This window comes from Crotalus tigris, unplaced genomic scaffold, assembly GCF_016545835.1.
Source record: "Crotalus tigris isolate CLP2741 ecotype Arizona unplaced genomic scaffold, ASM1654583v1 scf7180000017677.1119895, whole genome shotgun sequence".
NCBI classification, from domain to species: domain Eukaryota; kingdom Metazoa; phylum Chordata; class Lepidosauria; order Squamata; family Viperidae; genus Crotalus; species Crotalus tigris.
Window position 1 is genome coordinate 15360 of NW_024096560.1, and position 17899 is coordinate 33258.

Consider the following 17899-nt stretch of genomic DNA (forward strand, 5'->3'; position numbering starts at 1 on the left):
ATATTCTCAAGGCTGTTCCTCTAATAGTATAATATTGCTTCATCTCTATCAAACAATTCCCAAATCCCAAATAGGTAAGGTATTTTGAAATAAATAGCCTCTCCTTCCATTCCCTGCAGATGTCTTTGGCTGCCCAATCCTATTTCCAAATAACTGTTTCTGACAGCTGTAATCTAAACCATCCTGCCCTCTTTTGCTCTGGGACTCCAGTTCTGTCTGCAGGGGATCATCCAAGTAAATTGCAAAGCAGAGTAAAGCTAAACAATACAAATATCTGTCATCACTCAGTTGAGATATCCACCTTCGCCAAAATAGCATTCTGGTCTATAGAAGCAGAAGTGATATAAGCAGCAAAATAAGTCAACCAAATGCCCCAAGGCTACACAAAGTATATTTAACTCAATGTTTTATGACATATTGGGAAGAGACCAAATGGCCATTAGTTTTTTAATGTAGGCATTGTTTTGCTACCATTCATCTTTTGTGCAAATTGTCACTTGAGACTAGTAGAGCAGCAAGCTGAAAAATGCAGGTGGTAACTATTGCAGTCACTAGCATCTCTGAATAACCACAGCAGGAAATCAACTCATCTATTTTGTAATTCAGCCTTCCTCAACCCTGAGCCCTCTGGAAATGCAAGATTTTAAGATCCACTATTTATATTCAGCATTTGGTTTGGAAAGTTTGGAAGTTGAAGTCCAACTTATCTGGAAAGCAGTAAACTGGGAAGATTGAACTGCGGACAGAGGATCTAGCTTTGATTTCAGAGTACAACTCTACAAATCTTTAAAGTGTGCTTCCAAAGTTTAAGGAATGGGGGGCACAGTGGCATATTAGTTTTGGAAGCCCTACATACACATGGACCTGAATTAATATTGTATATGGGTACTTGAATATTTAAAATAAAATACCAATAGAACCTAAATTAAAATGAAAATATATCTAGAAGAAATATATTGAATACCACACCTATGTTTATTTTTTTCTTGGCAGTGAGAGACAATCCTGTTTTATGTTTGAAGTGCTATTTTCCTTGTTTTTGACTTGAAAACATTGCTGTCACTTGTAAGAGAGCATTACCACTTTCAACTGCAATTCTTGGCAACCCAGTCAATCATCTCTGACTTTCAATAAAAAGATCCACCACTATGTGAGCATCTCTACTTCTAGAAGTAATATCTTCATGCTTATTTATCCCTAGTTTGGTTTCCTATCCTTCAGTCAATTACCTACAACCAGCTGGAGTCCTGCAGGTGATATCAACAGAAAAGTGGTAATATCACAAGAAGAGCCCAGTGGTTTTGGTCCATGTTAATGTTTTAAAGCTGGGAATGGGAGAGGAAAAACTACTCCTTTTTTCCCCTTAAAAATCTCCACATCCGACTCAAAAACTCAAAATTAGTCAGAAAAGGGTTTTTGAGGATATGACTTTGACTCTTTTGAGAAGAGGATCATTAAAAATGGAAATGTGTAGTTCACCTCCTACTCCTTTTTTTTTAAAAAAAAATACATCACCAAAACATGGCCCTGTGGTCATCAGAAGTTATGTTAGGCTGAATATGATCCGTGGCCTCTTGATCTAAAATATATTCAGATTGTCTCTGGAAAACTAGTGCTAAGGATACCTACCTAGCTTAATTTATGTAAGATGTATGCACTTCACTGCAATGAACATTTCATGTCCAGGATACTACCGGAGAATATGCTAATTTCTATCTGAACAGAAGACTCTTTGCAGCTATGCTGTCTTTTTCCTCTAAAACATTGCAAGAAGTGACAAAAAAATCAGGTGAATTACAAATAAGATACATGATATCTGGATGAACCTTTTCCCTCATGAATAGAAAAGAACTATTTGCATGATAAAAATTATATTTGAGGGCATCCACACACAACAAATGCTTTTCTCTATGGAAAAGTTTTTCTAATATTTAGCTTTTTTAAAAATAAGTGGCAGTCTATTTTAAAAAATAGTACAGTTTGCATACAGAGTAGCTGTAGGTACAAAACTATTCTCTTTCTCTGTCTCAGGCACAAATATGTGGCACCGACCTATTTATAGCCTGAGAGCAGGGAGAGAAAAGAGAGAGACAAAAAGTTTGTGATAAAAATACTTGCTGTCTGGGGAATTCTGGGAATTCAAGTCAACACATCTTAAATTTGCCAAGTTTGAAAAACACTAAATTAAGCTCAGTTTGCTCAGCTTTGTCTTAATATGATTGAAGTTCCAAGTCATTGTGATAACAAATCAAAAATACTGTATGTATACATTTATTAATATGAGCAATAACTAATATTAATAACACCAACAAATCATTACAGATAATAATATCATGTGTGAACCCAGCCTCCATCAAACTTTTGTGGTGCTGAGTTCCAACAGAATACTCTGTTCTGTCTAATTTAAGCTAAGATTGCAGGAATGATGAATGATAGTAGGGGCTTATCTTCTTATAACACCACCATTCTCCTATCTAGAAGGAGATCTTTTTTCTTTTATTCATCCTTTCATACCTTCAGGGACCATGAATCACCTTCTTTGATAAGAATTTTTCCTCTTTAGTCACTTATAGTGGGTGACAGAAAACTGCTAAAACAGCTATTAAATGCAGGGGAAATAGAGATCTACAGAATGTTCTGCCATTGACCAAAATAACATGATAACTATCTAACTATCTACAGAAAGAGAACATTAAAAAAGAAAAATTGGACATAATGGATCTTTAACTTACTGCTCTCAGAAAGCTTGAAAGGTTTGTAAGAGATTTAGAAATGGACCTATTAAATACTTATTTCAGGGTTTATCCAGATAATATTTTGGTAATTAGAAGCTGATGGTTCTTACTTTTTATGGATTGGCATACACCATTTTGCATACCTCAGGGCAGACTAAATGCAGCTTGGAAGAGCTGCCTATATTATCTGTGATGAATTGAGGATCCAGAGACCCGCTCTACCCAGTAGGAAAGATCAATATGAAATATTAGAAATGGGTGGATGCTGGGCTGCTCAGCTCCAAGAGAGAAATTATTAATCATCTGGGAAAGTCAAACTAACATACGGGCAAAACTCTCAAATAGATATATTTCAGTTTTTCCTGTCATTTATTATCTGATCAATTTTCCTAAGCAAACTGGATAAGCCAGTTTTTGGTGATATCCACACGCTCTTTGGAAAAAATCTGGAGTCTAATCTGGATTTTTGTCAGACTAATACACCTTATTAAAAGGCTCATACTCTGATAAAGCTAACTACAGCTTGGGAAAAGATATGCCTTTTAACAAAGCAGGTTAAGTTTGAACAGGCACTAATCAGACTGCTCCTAATTTTGGCTATTATGACTCCCCTCCTACAATGTTTCAGAAAAAAACATTTCAAGGCACCTTAATAACTGAGTCTTTTAATGCATATACCATTAATGCCCTTGTCAAACATTTCAAATTTTTTAGCCAATAATTTACGGGTGTCAAACTTTTTTTGCATTGCTACAGCTGGGTTGGACACAGCCTCTGTATGATGCAACCAGCCCATGGGCTGGCAGTTTGACATCCCTGAATAATTGGTTCTATTTGCATCCTAAGCTTTGTAATGACATGATTTTGCTTGCTTAAAATAAGGATAGTAATAATCCCATTGGGTTCATCCTTTATTATAACAGTACCAAAAATCTGCTTATTTCTATGATAAAACTTGTAAAGCTTGCATATAAATCCACAATTTATTAGATCTAATTAGGGTCAAGTGGGACATAATATGGGAGAATTGTGATGGGATTATCACAGATCTTCTGAAATATTTTTTAAAAAGTAACCTGTAAAGGTTTGAATGGAGGCAATAATTTTAAAAGAAAACAGCTAAGTCTTCTTTACATGTGAAATTACCTTACATTAGACTCTCTTCTCCATAATCTGCATTTAAGCAAGAAAATAAAATCAGATATTGAAAAAGCAGTGACAGTCACACCTCTGGCCACTAGGTGGTAGCATATAGCAAGACTGGAAGTAAAAGCTGTCTTCGCAGAAAAAGGTTAATTGTGGTATCTGCCGAACTGGCTGTATTTTGCACACTATGCTAATCTAGGCTAAAAAGCAATTGGTTATTTCCTACCCAGTGTGTTGTTGGAACCCAGCCATTTCTTAGATTATGTAAGACAGGCTGTCACATTAAGCCATAATGTGCTTGATTGGTTTGAATGTAGCATGTTATGAATACAGAAACTATATTTTATTTATTTGAATAAAAGGTTTATTGCATAATGTGCATTCGGCTACTATGTCCTTCCAGATGAGGCATTTGTTTTGAAAGTGCTCTGGTTTTTTTTCAGATACTTTTACAAGAGGGTCAGATATCCTCACCTTCCACTTGTAAATTGCTCCATTTTTCTTTCCAGGAGAAAAATATATTAAGGGTAGAATGGCTATCTAGTAGTAATGGGAGTCTTCAAGTAGAAGTATCTTCTGTTTTAGAGGGAAGTGGTAAAATGATAGCAACAAGATTGCTAACTTTTGAACTTTTTACCTCAGTAGTTTTAAGTGCAAGGAAATAGGATAGCTTTCATTTTGACTCTACTAGTTTTTCCAAGAACCAGAAAGTATGCGCATTATGCCATTCACTTGGAGATGAGAGAAAGGACCTGTTAGGAACTGTTCCAACTATTTAACTCCTTTAGCTCCTAAAGAAAAAGTAGTCTCAGCCACATCAAATATGAATGAACAGTCATTCTTACTGCAGTTTTTTTCCTTCTCTCTCCTCATCCCTTTCTACACTCACCTGAATCAGTAACAAAAGAAAGATGCACAGGGACTTTTAGCAAGGGGTTTTTAAGTATTTGAGGAAACTATTTTAAGTGGTTGAAGAAACTTCCTGCCAGAGCTCTTTAAATGGTGTAAAAATCTAATTAACAGAGTGATTGTATCCTAGCTTGCATGGGACTATTAGAAGACCATCCCTAATAATCTCTTTTTTTCCACCATGTCTGCATAACGTTGTTTCCATCATATCCTCAGCTCAGCCCTATTCAGTGGTGGGATTCAGCCAGTTTGCACCACTTCGGCAAAACTGGTAGCTAATTTTTTGTTGCCCAGGTCCAGAATGGACCTCCGGAAGCGGCATCCATACAGAGAACCAGTTGTTCACATATTTGAATCCCACTACTGGCCCCATTCCAAGAGTGTCTGAACTGTTAAGTTATCCCTAGCTATTGGGATGTTCCCCCTGAAGCTTGTAGCAACCTGCTTGAGTGGTTTATAAAAATAATAAAGGCAAGATTAAAAAATAATTAAATTAAAAAATGTAAAATGTGACATCCTTGGCTAAGTATTCTGTCTGTAGCACAGTTCAAGTTATCCACAGAGGATGGCATGCATTAGCCATTTCAGACTGGTGCATGCCCCTCCTCTTTAGATCCCAGGCACTCTCTTATGCCACCATTTTTGCTGGGCAGATGTGCTAATGGCTACCTTGTACAGGAACTTCCTAGCACCCACTAAACAGCTGCTTGGTGGGATGGGGGGAGACCGTGCCAGTTTTCAACATGGGTTTGAGGTTTACCTGACACATTCCTGCCTTAAAATGTACAGTAAAAGAAGAGGGGGTTTGACCAGCTGTCAAAACATGTCACCTTCCCAGTCCTGTTGACACATCAGTCTCCTGATTGGTAGATAATTTCCTGCCAGCTGGTGATATTCAGATAGTAAGAAGGCCACAAATCCAAGACATTTTGCTGAACATGCTCAGTATGTGTGAAACCAGGACACCATCAATCAGCAGCAAGCCCCAACAGAGGCAATAGATATAGCACAAGGATCTGCAATGGGGACAGTTTATTTTATTTTGGCATGAATTTTCTGTCAACTCAAAGTGGGTGGCACATTAACATAGTAATATGGAAAAGAACGGAGTTACTTACCAAAGAGTAAATGCCACATTCAGATCATGCCATCTTATATAGCTCCTATTCAGCCACATGCTCAATGTATATCCTCAACCCTTACACAATATTTCCTGGTATCCAAAGCAGAACACCAGATTCAGTCAGATTTTTGTTCCATACAGTATTAACCTTGTGAACTCTTAACACTTCTTCTTTCCACTATGTATTTAAGATGGACAGTGATTAATATAAGTAAGGATGTAGATAGATAGATAGATAGATAGATAGATAGATAGATAGATAGATAGATAGATAGATAGATAGATAGATAGATAGATAGATGTTGTATATAGTATAGCATGTTCAAATTGTGTTATGTGTACACTATTGAGAGCAACATTTCATTTTTAATGTGTGCCAGTGCGTCCACAGTAAAAAATGACTATCTATCTATCTATCTATCTATCTATCTATCTATCTATCTATCTATCTACCAACCAATAGCAAAGCAGCAATAATGTGCAACAAAGCCTTCCCAAACCAGTTTCTTTGCTATCCTTTACAAACCTGATCCCCACCACCACCTTCCTGTGTTTCAGTCATTCCGGCAGGAAGAAAATGCATTTATCACCTACATCACTGTCTTTCGGAGCATCTGGAATATGTAGGGCTTTTGATGGGCGGGTCTATCTCCACTGAACAAGCATTATGCAGCTGTCCCACTTTATTTGAAAATGATTTAGAATAATTTCATCCTTTGAAAACAATGCAGAAGAAATGTTTCTGGCCTTCTGCAAGCAGAGCACCACTTTGTTATTCATCACAGCAGTCTCTTTTTCAGGCTTCCACCTAAGCCTGACAAAAGATGTAGCTTTTTTAAGAATCACAGTAATGGTTTGACTCCCTAAAGCAGCTGCAGCAATGAACAGCACTGAAGAAAAATAGTGCCTTCACTACTTAGAAATAATTGCTGTGGAATTAGTGGTAGTGAAAAAGTTATTTTTCCCATCAAGAAGCAGATCATAGAAGAGCAGGAAGATATTCTGGACCTGTAAAATGTATACCAACCAGGCATTTTGGTACTGCAATAAAACATTTATTTAAAAGAGTTATAAGATGAAAAACTATACCAATAAAATCCAGCATTGACTCTTCACCACAAACCATACCTTTAAATATGCTAATGCATCAGATAACTCTGCTGCCCTCAGCATTATCACGGAAACCTAAAGCTTCCCACAAGTCTCAGATACAAAGTTGTTTAAAAAATAATGTTTTGATAAATGACTAGAAGAGAGTGTTGATCACTAGGAATTCTACTTTACTAAGGATGTTGGCACAAACCAACTCTTGATATTTTAAAATGAGGTCAGGGAAAAGGAACAAATTTTACCCAAACGGACCTTTTTCTACATTGTAGGAACCCCCTCTCCAGAATAAATACTCTTTATTCTTAATATTAAAAAAGGCAGGATGGAATATTTCCCCTGAAGAAGAAAAAAATCTTAACAAAGGTAGAAAGTAGCCCCAGGAAAACAGCTTCAAACTAAGAAAACTGAAGAGGCTGGCCTTTAGGAATGCAGATTTTCTAATCCATTCAAAAAGACTTGGCCAATCTATTCATGAACAAAATGCCTCCAGCCACAGAAAGAGGGAATTGATGGGATTAAGAATTTACATCCCCCCCAACCCAATTTCTAAGGACAGCACATGACCTTTAGGACATAATAGGATTTACCCACCACCATTAGAATAGTTCACTACATTGCACAACCCCCTGGAGCATCTCAATCAGAACCCTATAAAGATCCACCTATTCTCAACTCCATTTGGTCAACTGTGCCAAAACTGCATGCTGTTGCTGGTTTTGCTAATCAATAAACAAAAACCTTCTTTCCTAAGCAGCCTCCATTTTATTTTCAGCATTTTAGCCATCATTTTATTTCCAGTGACTTACTCCCGGCTTAGAACTGGACCTGATTTTTCTTACAACAACATATAAAGCCAAGATTTGCTTATTCAAGGTATAATAGATAAATCACCCTTAGTTTGGTTCATACAACACACTAAATTGTCAACTAATCATAATACATTACATTTAGCATTATATGAATTAATCTTGCATTTCCTTGAAGATTAACTCAGATTTCTTTGTGAATCTTGTATTCAAAAAGATACAATGAAACAGATAGCCCATTTTGTGTATGAATTAAAGGTACAATTCTTTATATAAGAATTTTTCTGCCTTTATAAAATATGGACAATATGAGTTTAACTAGAAATCCCACCTGCGCAGAGAAATACACTTACATAAGCTGGCTTACATTGGATGAAAACAATTTTAAGTGCACAATTTTTCTGTCAGGGCTACCAGATCTGGACTGCAAATATCTGGACAAGTTGTTGAAATAATTGCTATAGAATTATTATTCCTTTTGGCAGTAGTTGAAAAAAGTGATTTTTCCCATCAGAAAGTATATCATAGAGTGCACATTGAGCATAAAGATATTTTTGATCTGTAAAATGTATATCAAACAGGTATTTGGTGTTGCTGAAATAAATGAAACATTTATTTGAAAGAGATACTGGATGAAAAACTGTAACAACCCATTTTTTTCATTTGCACATAGAACCCTGAAATGTGAAAGGTAGTATTTTCTAATGCTATCTAGTAGTTTTTGCAATCTAAATCTGGTAGCCTGACTTTCTATATAATTATTTATATGCATAGTTGCTTGCATTGCAAAATTGCACATTATCCCCAATCTTTGATGCATCTCCATGTATACTTCTAAGTGTTTTTGCTGACCTTAAAAATATTACATTAAATGGCAATAATAATCAATTGTATTTAAAGAAATCAAATTTAGTGTTCATTCTGGCTTCACACATTTTTTTGGCACATCTCAAAGGTCATGCACAAGAAATCTATATCTGTTTCCAAGCTGCAGGGCGCCATTACACACTGCACATGCTATAATACTTAATTGTGTCAAAGCAGGTATCTTTAAAGCCACACTTTTTCCCATCTGTGTCATATAATGAGCTTCAAATTATTTCATTTGTTTTAAAATTTTCTGAATAAAAATTTAGTGGAAACTGACAATGATATCATTGAAATATGCAAAGATTAAGAAGAAGCTTGCTATGAGAAAGCTGAACCCTTAATGGGAAATCTCAGCAGTGAAATAAAACCAAGAAAGGTAGCTCCAGCAGTTAGTTACAGTATGGCTGATCATATCCTCTTTGTATATTTCTGCCTTCTTTTTAAGAGAGAAAACCCCACATGCTGCAGCCCTATAATAATTTTGGTTGATCGTCTCTGCAACTTTTTGACCTCAGGTGTATAAAACTTTTCAAGTATGCTCTCCCTATGTTATTACTATATAGACATTTTTATTTTTAAAATCTTCCTTAAAGATTCCTAGCATGGAATTCATCTGGCTGCAAAACACACCAGCAGTCTTCTCCTATTACCCTGACTAGCCATCTTCCTTTGGACATTTTGCAGTTTTTCATGCCAAGAAAGATGTCAGCTCAGCTCATTCCGTTCTGGGAAAGTACAGCAAGGATATGAGCAGTGTAAAATGCTGAAGTGTCACAGCTTCCTTGGAAACAAAAAATACGTATCATCTTCCTTGCCTGCATTGCCAATAAACTGTCTAATATGATCTATACAACCTTTGTATTCCGGATTGATTGAACAATACATCGGCCAGTATGACTGGGCAATAACTCAGACTAGTTGGCAATCTTGAAAAAGAAAATGACACTCTCATTATTATATTTCCCATCCATTCCTTATTGTGATAAATTGTGATCATAATGAAGATGTCATTATAAATAAATAAGAGTACTCTTATTTATTACAATAATTTTGAACTGAATCAACTAAATGAATATCATAAAAATAAATATTTTTGAACTGACCTTTCAGAATAAACATTCTCCCCAAGTGGCTTAGACACAAAGTAAATAACTGTATAAGTTTTTGGAAAACAAGTTTTTAGGTTCTATGCTCTAGGAATCTGGTGTATCAGCTCTGAGCAGGAGGGAAGGGTCCAGCCAATTAGGCTTCAGGTATGATCTATACTGGCCTGCCTGTTCCCCTTTCACAGGACTGTTTTCAGGGCATGTCAGAAATGTCAAGGGAGTTGCCAAGATGGTGTGATCAAAGCTCCCCATATTTTTTTATGTGCAGTAACTTTTAGACTATACCCAATAGACACCCCTGACCGCTCCTGAGATTCACCCCAGGTGGCCAACAATCTGCTATTGGAGAGGGTCAGAAGTGAAAAAGTCTCGACTTCCGGTTCCAGTTCGCAACATCACTAGACACACAGGGAGACTTCTCTCCTCGTCGACTAGGTTTCCCTCCGTCGGTGGACCCTTATACGGGTCCAAAGTCGCCCTGGAGGGTGCAACTTCTGTCGAGGAGGCTGCGGTCCAACTGCGGAGGAGCGGCGGCTCCTCCAGCTGTCTGGACGAAACTCTTGAGGACCGACGAAGATTGGCCAGAAAATGGCCGATCACCCTGCCGCTTCAGACCATAAATTGAACAACATCTAAGCTTTTAGTGCCCCTGTGGTGAATCCAGGTGAGAATTTTTTCTTATTTTTCTCTCTTTTCCGTTTATTTTTTCGATTGTGTGCCTGTAAAGAGCTTTTGAAATTATTTCCCTGGCTTGGAAAGGCGGCTTCTGCTTTTTTATGGGAAAAAAGGCATTTCACAAACATTGAAAGGCTATAATTTATTTTTATTGGGACACTAAAAAGGAAAAAAAAGGAAAAGGCTTCTCCTTTCTTTTTAAGAAATTTACTTAAAAGACAGGAAAAAAAAAGAACTGATTCTTGGAAAGGACTTTCTTAACTTACTGAGGACATCTAGTGGCAAATATTTAATACTGCAACCCTGCTTATTTCTTCTTATGAACTTTAAAACACTAAAGATAAACTGTGCACCTGTGGGGGTAGATGTTTCTACATTAAACAAAGCCTCTACAAAAAAGAAAAAGAGATCTCCTTTTAAGCATTAATATTAAAATGGAGAAACCTCAGATACAACTGAATTGTGCACTTATATTGGAAAAGATTTATGAGGCCACTGCAGAAATTTGTGCTACATTTAAAAACTGTACCTCAGAATTAAGATCCAGAGACTCTACTATATTTGCCCAAACTGATGTCCAGGTTACAACTGATTTTTTTAAAATATATATATATATTATTGGTTTTATAGTTTTAACAAAAAGTGTTTGAGACACACCATGGTGTTTGGGTAAACAAAGATTCCCAACATAAAATTACAGAATAACAGCTCAACTTAATACATTCGCTATCATCTCTCTATTTCCCTCAAGTAACATAATAAATTTAATATATTTCATTTCTATCCTAAATTTCAATTACTACTAATAAACCTGTTTATTAAAACTTTATCAAATATCTCTTGCAAATAAATTCAAGTTCTTAATCTCTCATCCCTTTTTTATCACCAATCTTATTCATTTCTTCTTCCAATAATAGCTAATTTAGTTTAAAAAAGAGACATTATCATATCTTATCAAATCATATTATTATACACAAATATCTCTTAATTAATTAAACATTACACATATATAGTTATAATTTTCTTACTTCTAAATCTAGATCATTTGACTTATTTCATTTCCATTCATTAAACAAACCAAATTCCATCCAATTAATTACCATATCGAAACATATTATTATACACAAAAATCTCCTAATTAATTAAACATTTCAAAATTCCAGTCTAAATCAATCTTTTACTCCAAGAAATACATTCTTAGTCTCTGTAAAGCCAAGTTTCTTTTTTCATTCCACATTTAACTTTCATATTCCCATACCAAACAAACTTCCATAAAGCAAAAAAATCATCAAACTAAATTAAACACACGAGTATAGTTATAGATTTCTTACTTAATGTTTAATTAATTAAGAGATATTTGTGTATAATAATACGATTTGATATGATATGATAACATTGCCTTTTTAAAAACTAAATTAGTTATTATTGGAAGAAGAAATAAATAAGATTGGTGATAAAAAAGGGATGAGAGAGATTAAGAACTTGAACATATTTGCAAGAGATATTTGAATGGGTAATATGTTGATGTAAAACATTATTTGATTATGGTAATTGAAATTGATAAAGTTTTAATAAACAGGTTTAGTAGTAATAGAAATGTAGGCTAAAAATGAAATATATTAAATTTATTATGTTACTTGAGGGAAATAGAGAGATTATAGTGAATGTATTGAGCTGTTATTGTGTGGTTTTATGTTGGAATTTGTTTTTACCCAAACACCACAGTGTGTCTCAAACACTTTTTGTTAAAACTATAAAATAAAATATATTTTAAAAAAAAAGAAGTGAGAAAGTCTCTATTTGAGATGGCTTCTGTAATGATTATCTCCTTCCTTCCATTTAGCCATCCACCCGCAATGACAGAATATTGTTTTAGAGAGTGGATGGAGATTGCTGGAGGACAGTGGAGGGAAAGCAGTGAGAATGAGCCATGAAAATAAGACTATGCTCCGACTCTGCATGGATTCTGATGCTGAAATGTTGCAGATGGGGCTGTCGGTTCTTCACCCAAGTCTTCATTGGGGGCCTTTTGCATGCCATACATCTTCCTCTCCTCCCTTTAAGACAATATAATTGGTTGAAGAAAAAATAGTTGCTATTATTCTAAGGTTTTGTACAGAGTCCAGGGGAGTGTTTTTCATTATTGGCAGTTTGAAGATATGTTGATTCCAACACCTAGAATTAATGCTGGCTGGGGAAATCTGGGTGTGGATGTCTACACATTTTAAAGTTGCCAAGGTTGAAAACCACTGGACTAGGAGGTACAATGTTTTATCCTTTACCTTTGACAGAAACTGTACTTTAAAGTCTTCCAATGAAAAATGCAAGAAATAAATGAATATACAAGTGTGTGTGTGTGTGTGTGTGTGTTTTCTATAGAGTCAACGGAGTGTTTTGTTTTGGTTTTGGGGGTTTTTTGCATCATTTTATACTCATACATTTGTATGTCTCCCTTCCTTGCTTCAACAATTAGAAAGATTAATGTGATGCATATCTTTCTCTACCCTCTTCCTCAGAGCTGGGGCTGTGCTAAGATCTGACATCAGCACAAAGCACACACAGAGGCTTGATTTTTTGAAAGTCACAGTAGGGAACAGCTTGATCTCTTAAACATTTGGAATTAAGGCTTCTTAATTGCCCAGGATAGAATTTTCCAAAATTGGTAGGAATTCTCATGTCAGTTAACTGAATTGCTAAGGAAATCCTCATGTTAGCTAACTGACAAGAGATAACTTTTATTGTCATTTTTTTATTGTGGGCACAACGAATAAAATGAAATTTAGTTGCCCGCTCTCAAAGTGAACACATATATGACACACACCTAAACATACTATATACAACATATACATACTATATACAACATAGTATGGATTCTATACCCCTACATATACATATGAATATTAAACACTGTCCATCTTGAATATATAACGGAAGGAGGAAGCTTGAGAGTTCACAAGGTTTATACTGTACTGAAAGAAACTGTGGCTGAATCTGGATGTTCTGCTTCAGATACCATGGAGCCTCCTCCCAGAAGGTAACAAGGAAAACAGGTTGTGAAGAGGATGGGTAGTGTCCCAGACAATCTTACGGACCCTGCTCAAGCAATGCTTATATGCTATGTCCCTGCATGGGAGGGAGGGAACTGCCAATGATCTTTTCAGCCATCCTCACCACTTTCTGCACCGCCTTCCTGTCTGAAGCAATGATGCTTCCAAACCAGACTGTGATGCTGTATGACAGGATGTTCTCGATTGTCCTCCTTTAGAAAGTGGTAAGATCAGGGGAAGGAAGATGTGCTTTTCTCATGCGACCCAGAAAATGCAGGCGCTGCTGTTCCTGCTTCACCAGTGTCTCGCTGATGAGCGACCAAGCCAGCCTATTGTTAACTGCACACCCAGGAATTTGATGCTGGTAACCATTTCCACAGGTGAATCATTAATGTAGACAGAAGTGTGGCTGTGCCTGCCTTTTCTGAAATTGACAATGATCTCTTTGGTTTTTCTGATATTTAAAACTAGACTGTTCTCCTTACACCAGTTCACCAACCCCTCAACCTCCTTGTGGTAAGCACCCTCACTGTCATCATGAGTAAGGCCCATTACTATTGTATCATCTGCAAACTTCACAATATGGTTGGTGGCAAACCTAGCACAACAGTCATGGGTCAACAGGGTGAACAGCAGCGGACCTAGGATGCAGCCCTGAGGAGAACCTGTGCTCAAGAAAATGGTGTTTCAAGTATTTGTTCCAACTCGCACATATTGGGCCAGTTGCAAAATCCAGTTGCACAAAGAAGTGTTTAAGGCTAAAAGACCCAGTTTGTCTACTATATGCTGGGGAATGATTGTTAAATGCCAAACAGAAGTCTACAAACAACAAATGCACATGAGCATTTCTTTCCTCTAAGTGCTTTAAACTCAGATGGAGAACAGAAGAAATAGCATCCTCCATAGATCGATTTGGTCGGTAAGCAAACTAAAGCAGGTCAAATGCTAAGGAAACTATAGGAATTTGCCATTCTGAATTCTACTGTTATTCCAGCTGGCCAAGGATCCTTGTTTCTCCCAAGGCCCAAATGTCCTGTGAGGAAGAACAGCAGAAACAACTGCTTGGGGACTGGGCCATCTGGCCTCAGTAGAGCAGCTCCTTTTCAGAACAGCTGGACACTCATGAATGGCCTTTTCCTCTTTCTCTTTTACGTTCTACTTTCCAGGTTTGGGGTCTGAAGGCAGAGACTGTTCCATTTATAAAGCATTCTGGCAGACTTTCTGGCTGAATAACAAACTCAGTGTTATTATATTTAAAAATGTTATTCCATGTGCTTTGACAATAATACATATATTTACCCTCATCCTCTAAGGATGATATTTTATCCTCAAGGCATTCTATTGAAGAAATGTTAAGTAGTTTTTTTAAAAAAAAATCAAAGCATTTATTGCACAATGTTTTGATCTTGAGCTGATTGATTAGTATTAAAATTTCTATTGCATAATTATTTTATATATACATATATACAGTGCGTGTGGGTGTCGATAAAGAAAAATATAAGCAAAACAAATTTAACAAAAACTTACAATTGCCTCTTTTAATGTTATGCATTCCAAATATGTTGAACAACCACAATTTCCATAATTCCCCGGCTGTTTGCCTATTAGCCTACGGATTGTCAGTTCTGTGAGCTGCAGTGGAGGAAGCTTCAGGAAACCACAAGAAGGTAAGTCCTAAACAGCCCAAGAAGATTGAGGTTATTTATTAGCCATTAAGTTAATAGTCTCCATTAGAAGCACATCCTCCTCCTGTTTTCCTGGACCAGGGGTGTCTGCAGGGCATGGTTGAAAAAATCCAACAAGGTAGCTATAATGATGCAATCAAACCTTTGCACTGCTGTGGCCAACACTTCAAGTATTTTAACCACACTCTGCAGATGCCCTTGACATGGAGTTATTTCTATAAATAAAACCTGCAATTAAAAAAAAAAGATCGATTTGCATACTGCTTCATTTTTACCCCCTTCTTAGGCTATTTTGCTCTATCATGCAGCAAGAAGTTCCCACTGCATGGGGTGTCCCTCAAGCAGGCAGTGGCCTTTGCTTGGCATCAGTGCTTCTTTTGCAACTGGGAGCCTCTTTGTGCCCCTGAGCAAAAATTTGTTTGGCTCAAGCCCAGCTGCCTCCATCTCTGAAACCCTTATAGCCTTACTCCTTCAGATCCCATCTCTGTGACTGTGAATCATTCCCTCCATCTGATGTTCAAGCTCTAATACTACTATTGCTTACGCCAGCTAAAATGTACCACACACAGAGAAGACAAAGGTGTCAGCAGATCTGGGAGAAATTCATGGTTGCAAAACTATGGGTGGGTTAAAAAACCCCCACAGCAATTGACTGTGGCAGCTTACTTGGACTCTTTTCTTTACTTAGTTGAGAATGGTCCTCTGTGAATCAAGTGAGTGGGAAGATATCTTAGAGATCATCTAGTCCAGTGCTTTTTTTGTAAAAACAAAAGGTGCCAGAACTCACATGTCATACAACCCACCTTGCCTACCCTACAAGGTGGGTTCCATCCAAAAAAGGTGCCGGAACTCCGTTCTGGGCGTTCTGTGACAAAAAAAGCCCTGATCTAATCCAACCTTCTGTTCAGTGCAGGATCCACTAAAGCAGTGGTTCTCAACCTGTGGGTCGGGACCCCATTTGGGGTCGAACGACCATTTCACGGGGGTCACCAAACAACACAGTCCGCCATTTTTTTCCCCTTTTCCTTAGCTGTGCTACTCCCTTTTATTCTATTGGCTTTTGAAAGCCAATAGAATAGACTCTTGAATAGAGTCTAATCCTATTGGCTTTCAGAAGCCAATAGGAATTGTTCAGGCTGTCTCTGCCCTGCTGAGCCCGCCAAAAGTCCCATTCTGCAAACGGTGCTGCACCAGTTGAGTAGTCCTTGACTTACGACCGGTTGAGTAGTCCTCGACTTACGACCGGTTGGGGGTCGCAGCATTAAAAAGGTTGAGAACCACTGCACTAAAGTGTTTCTGATGATTATCCAGCCTCTGGTCTATTCCACTGTTAAGATAAAACGTGACTCAGCCATCCTTGAGTTAGCAGAAGACCAGAACTGCATAAAAATTACTTTCTTCTCCCCATTAATGACCTTTTCCCTCTCTTTTTATGATTCTGCTGTGAACTTGGTCCTCTTGATTTGTCACTATGCAAGTAATTATATGCAAGATGATGGGCCTTCTGCATTGTCTGTGCTGCATCTTCTTTCAGCATGATACCAACCAGCAGGGAAAACATTCATGGCAAAATGGGAGGGGCCCAACTTCAGGACTTTGCTGGACTTCCCTAAGTGAATTCCTGCCCTTCTCACCCACCCCATCATCCAAGTTAAAAACCAGAAAAATCTCAATTTAGCAAACATCCACTTAGTGACTGTTTGTAATGTTGAGGATTTAATGGATTTCAGAAGCAATGTAACAACTTTATACTCACTCCTCAACTGCAAAATGTCAAATCCGTTGTTTCCAAAGTCTGTCTGGATAACTGATGTTATTCGCATGAATTTGTGTCCTTTCCATGATGAAGTAAGTACAGTTGATACAAATAGCAATTTACTTTATGCAATTGATGCAAACTGAAGTAAATTATGTCACTGCATAAATTATATAAAATATGGAAATTATATAAATTTAAATTTAACCAACATTTGAATTTGACAATTTAACATTTGAATCAATTTTTTTCTGCCATTTGAAACAAAAAAAGCATATGGAAAGATACCAAGACAAAAAAATGGCCCCAGACAGAGAAGAGACAGATGATCCCATGATTATGCAATTACAGTAGCTAGGCCCTGAAGTGAAACTGAATAGATACTTGATCTAGGAGAGAAAAGAAATGATTGAAACTAAGACACAGAAACTAAGCCTATTTCAACACCCTCGCTGTTTTCCCAATAATACAAGAAGGAAAAGTAAGGCTTCTGCATCTCAAGATAGAGACACACTTCAGATAAAGTAGATTAGCCCAAATACGTTCCTACTGCTTTCCCAGGTGAAATTGGGGAGATCTGCTCTCCCTTCTTCTATTGTGCTGAAAGAGCAGATGTTGGCAGAAACAAGGCTGCAGTTAAGTCTGGCTTGTGACCAGAGAATAAGGAAAATGCCTACACCTCCCAGCACGCCCATTATACACCTTGGGTCACACAAAGCAAAGCACAGCAGATTATACACACTGTGAAACTACTGTTGGGTCATATTGGGATAAGAAGAGAAATAATCCATCTACATAGGTACAGATGTTTAAACATCTCTCACTCCTGGATTGGGGATAAGATGTGGGAAATATTGTAGGGCCAAGAAGGGGACTGATACTGTTAGGAATGGTTCAGTTGGGGGCAATTAGACTTATAAACTGCTTCACA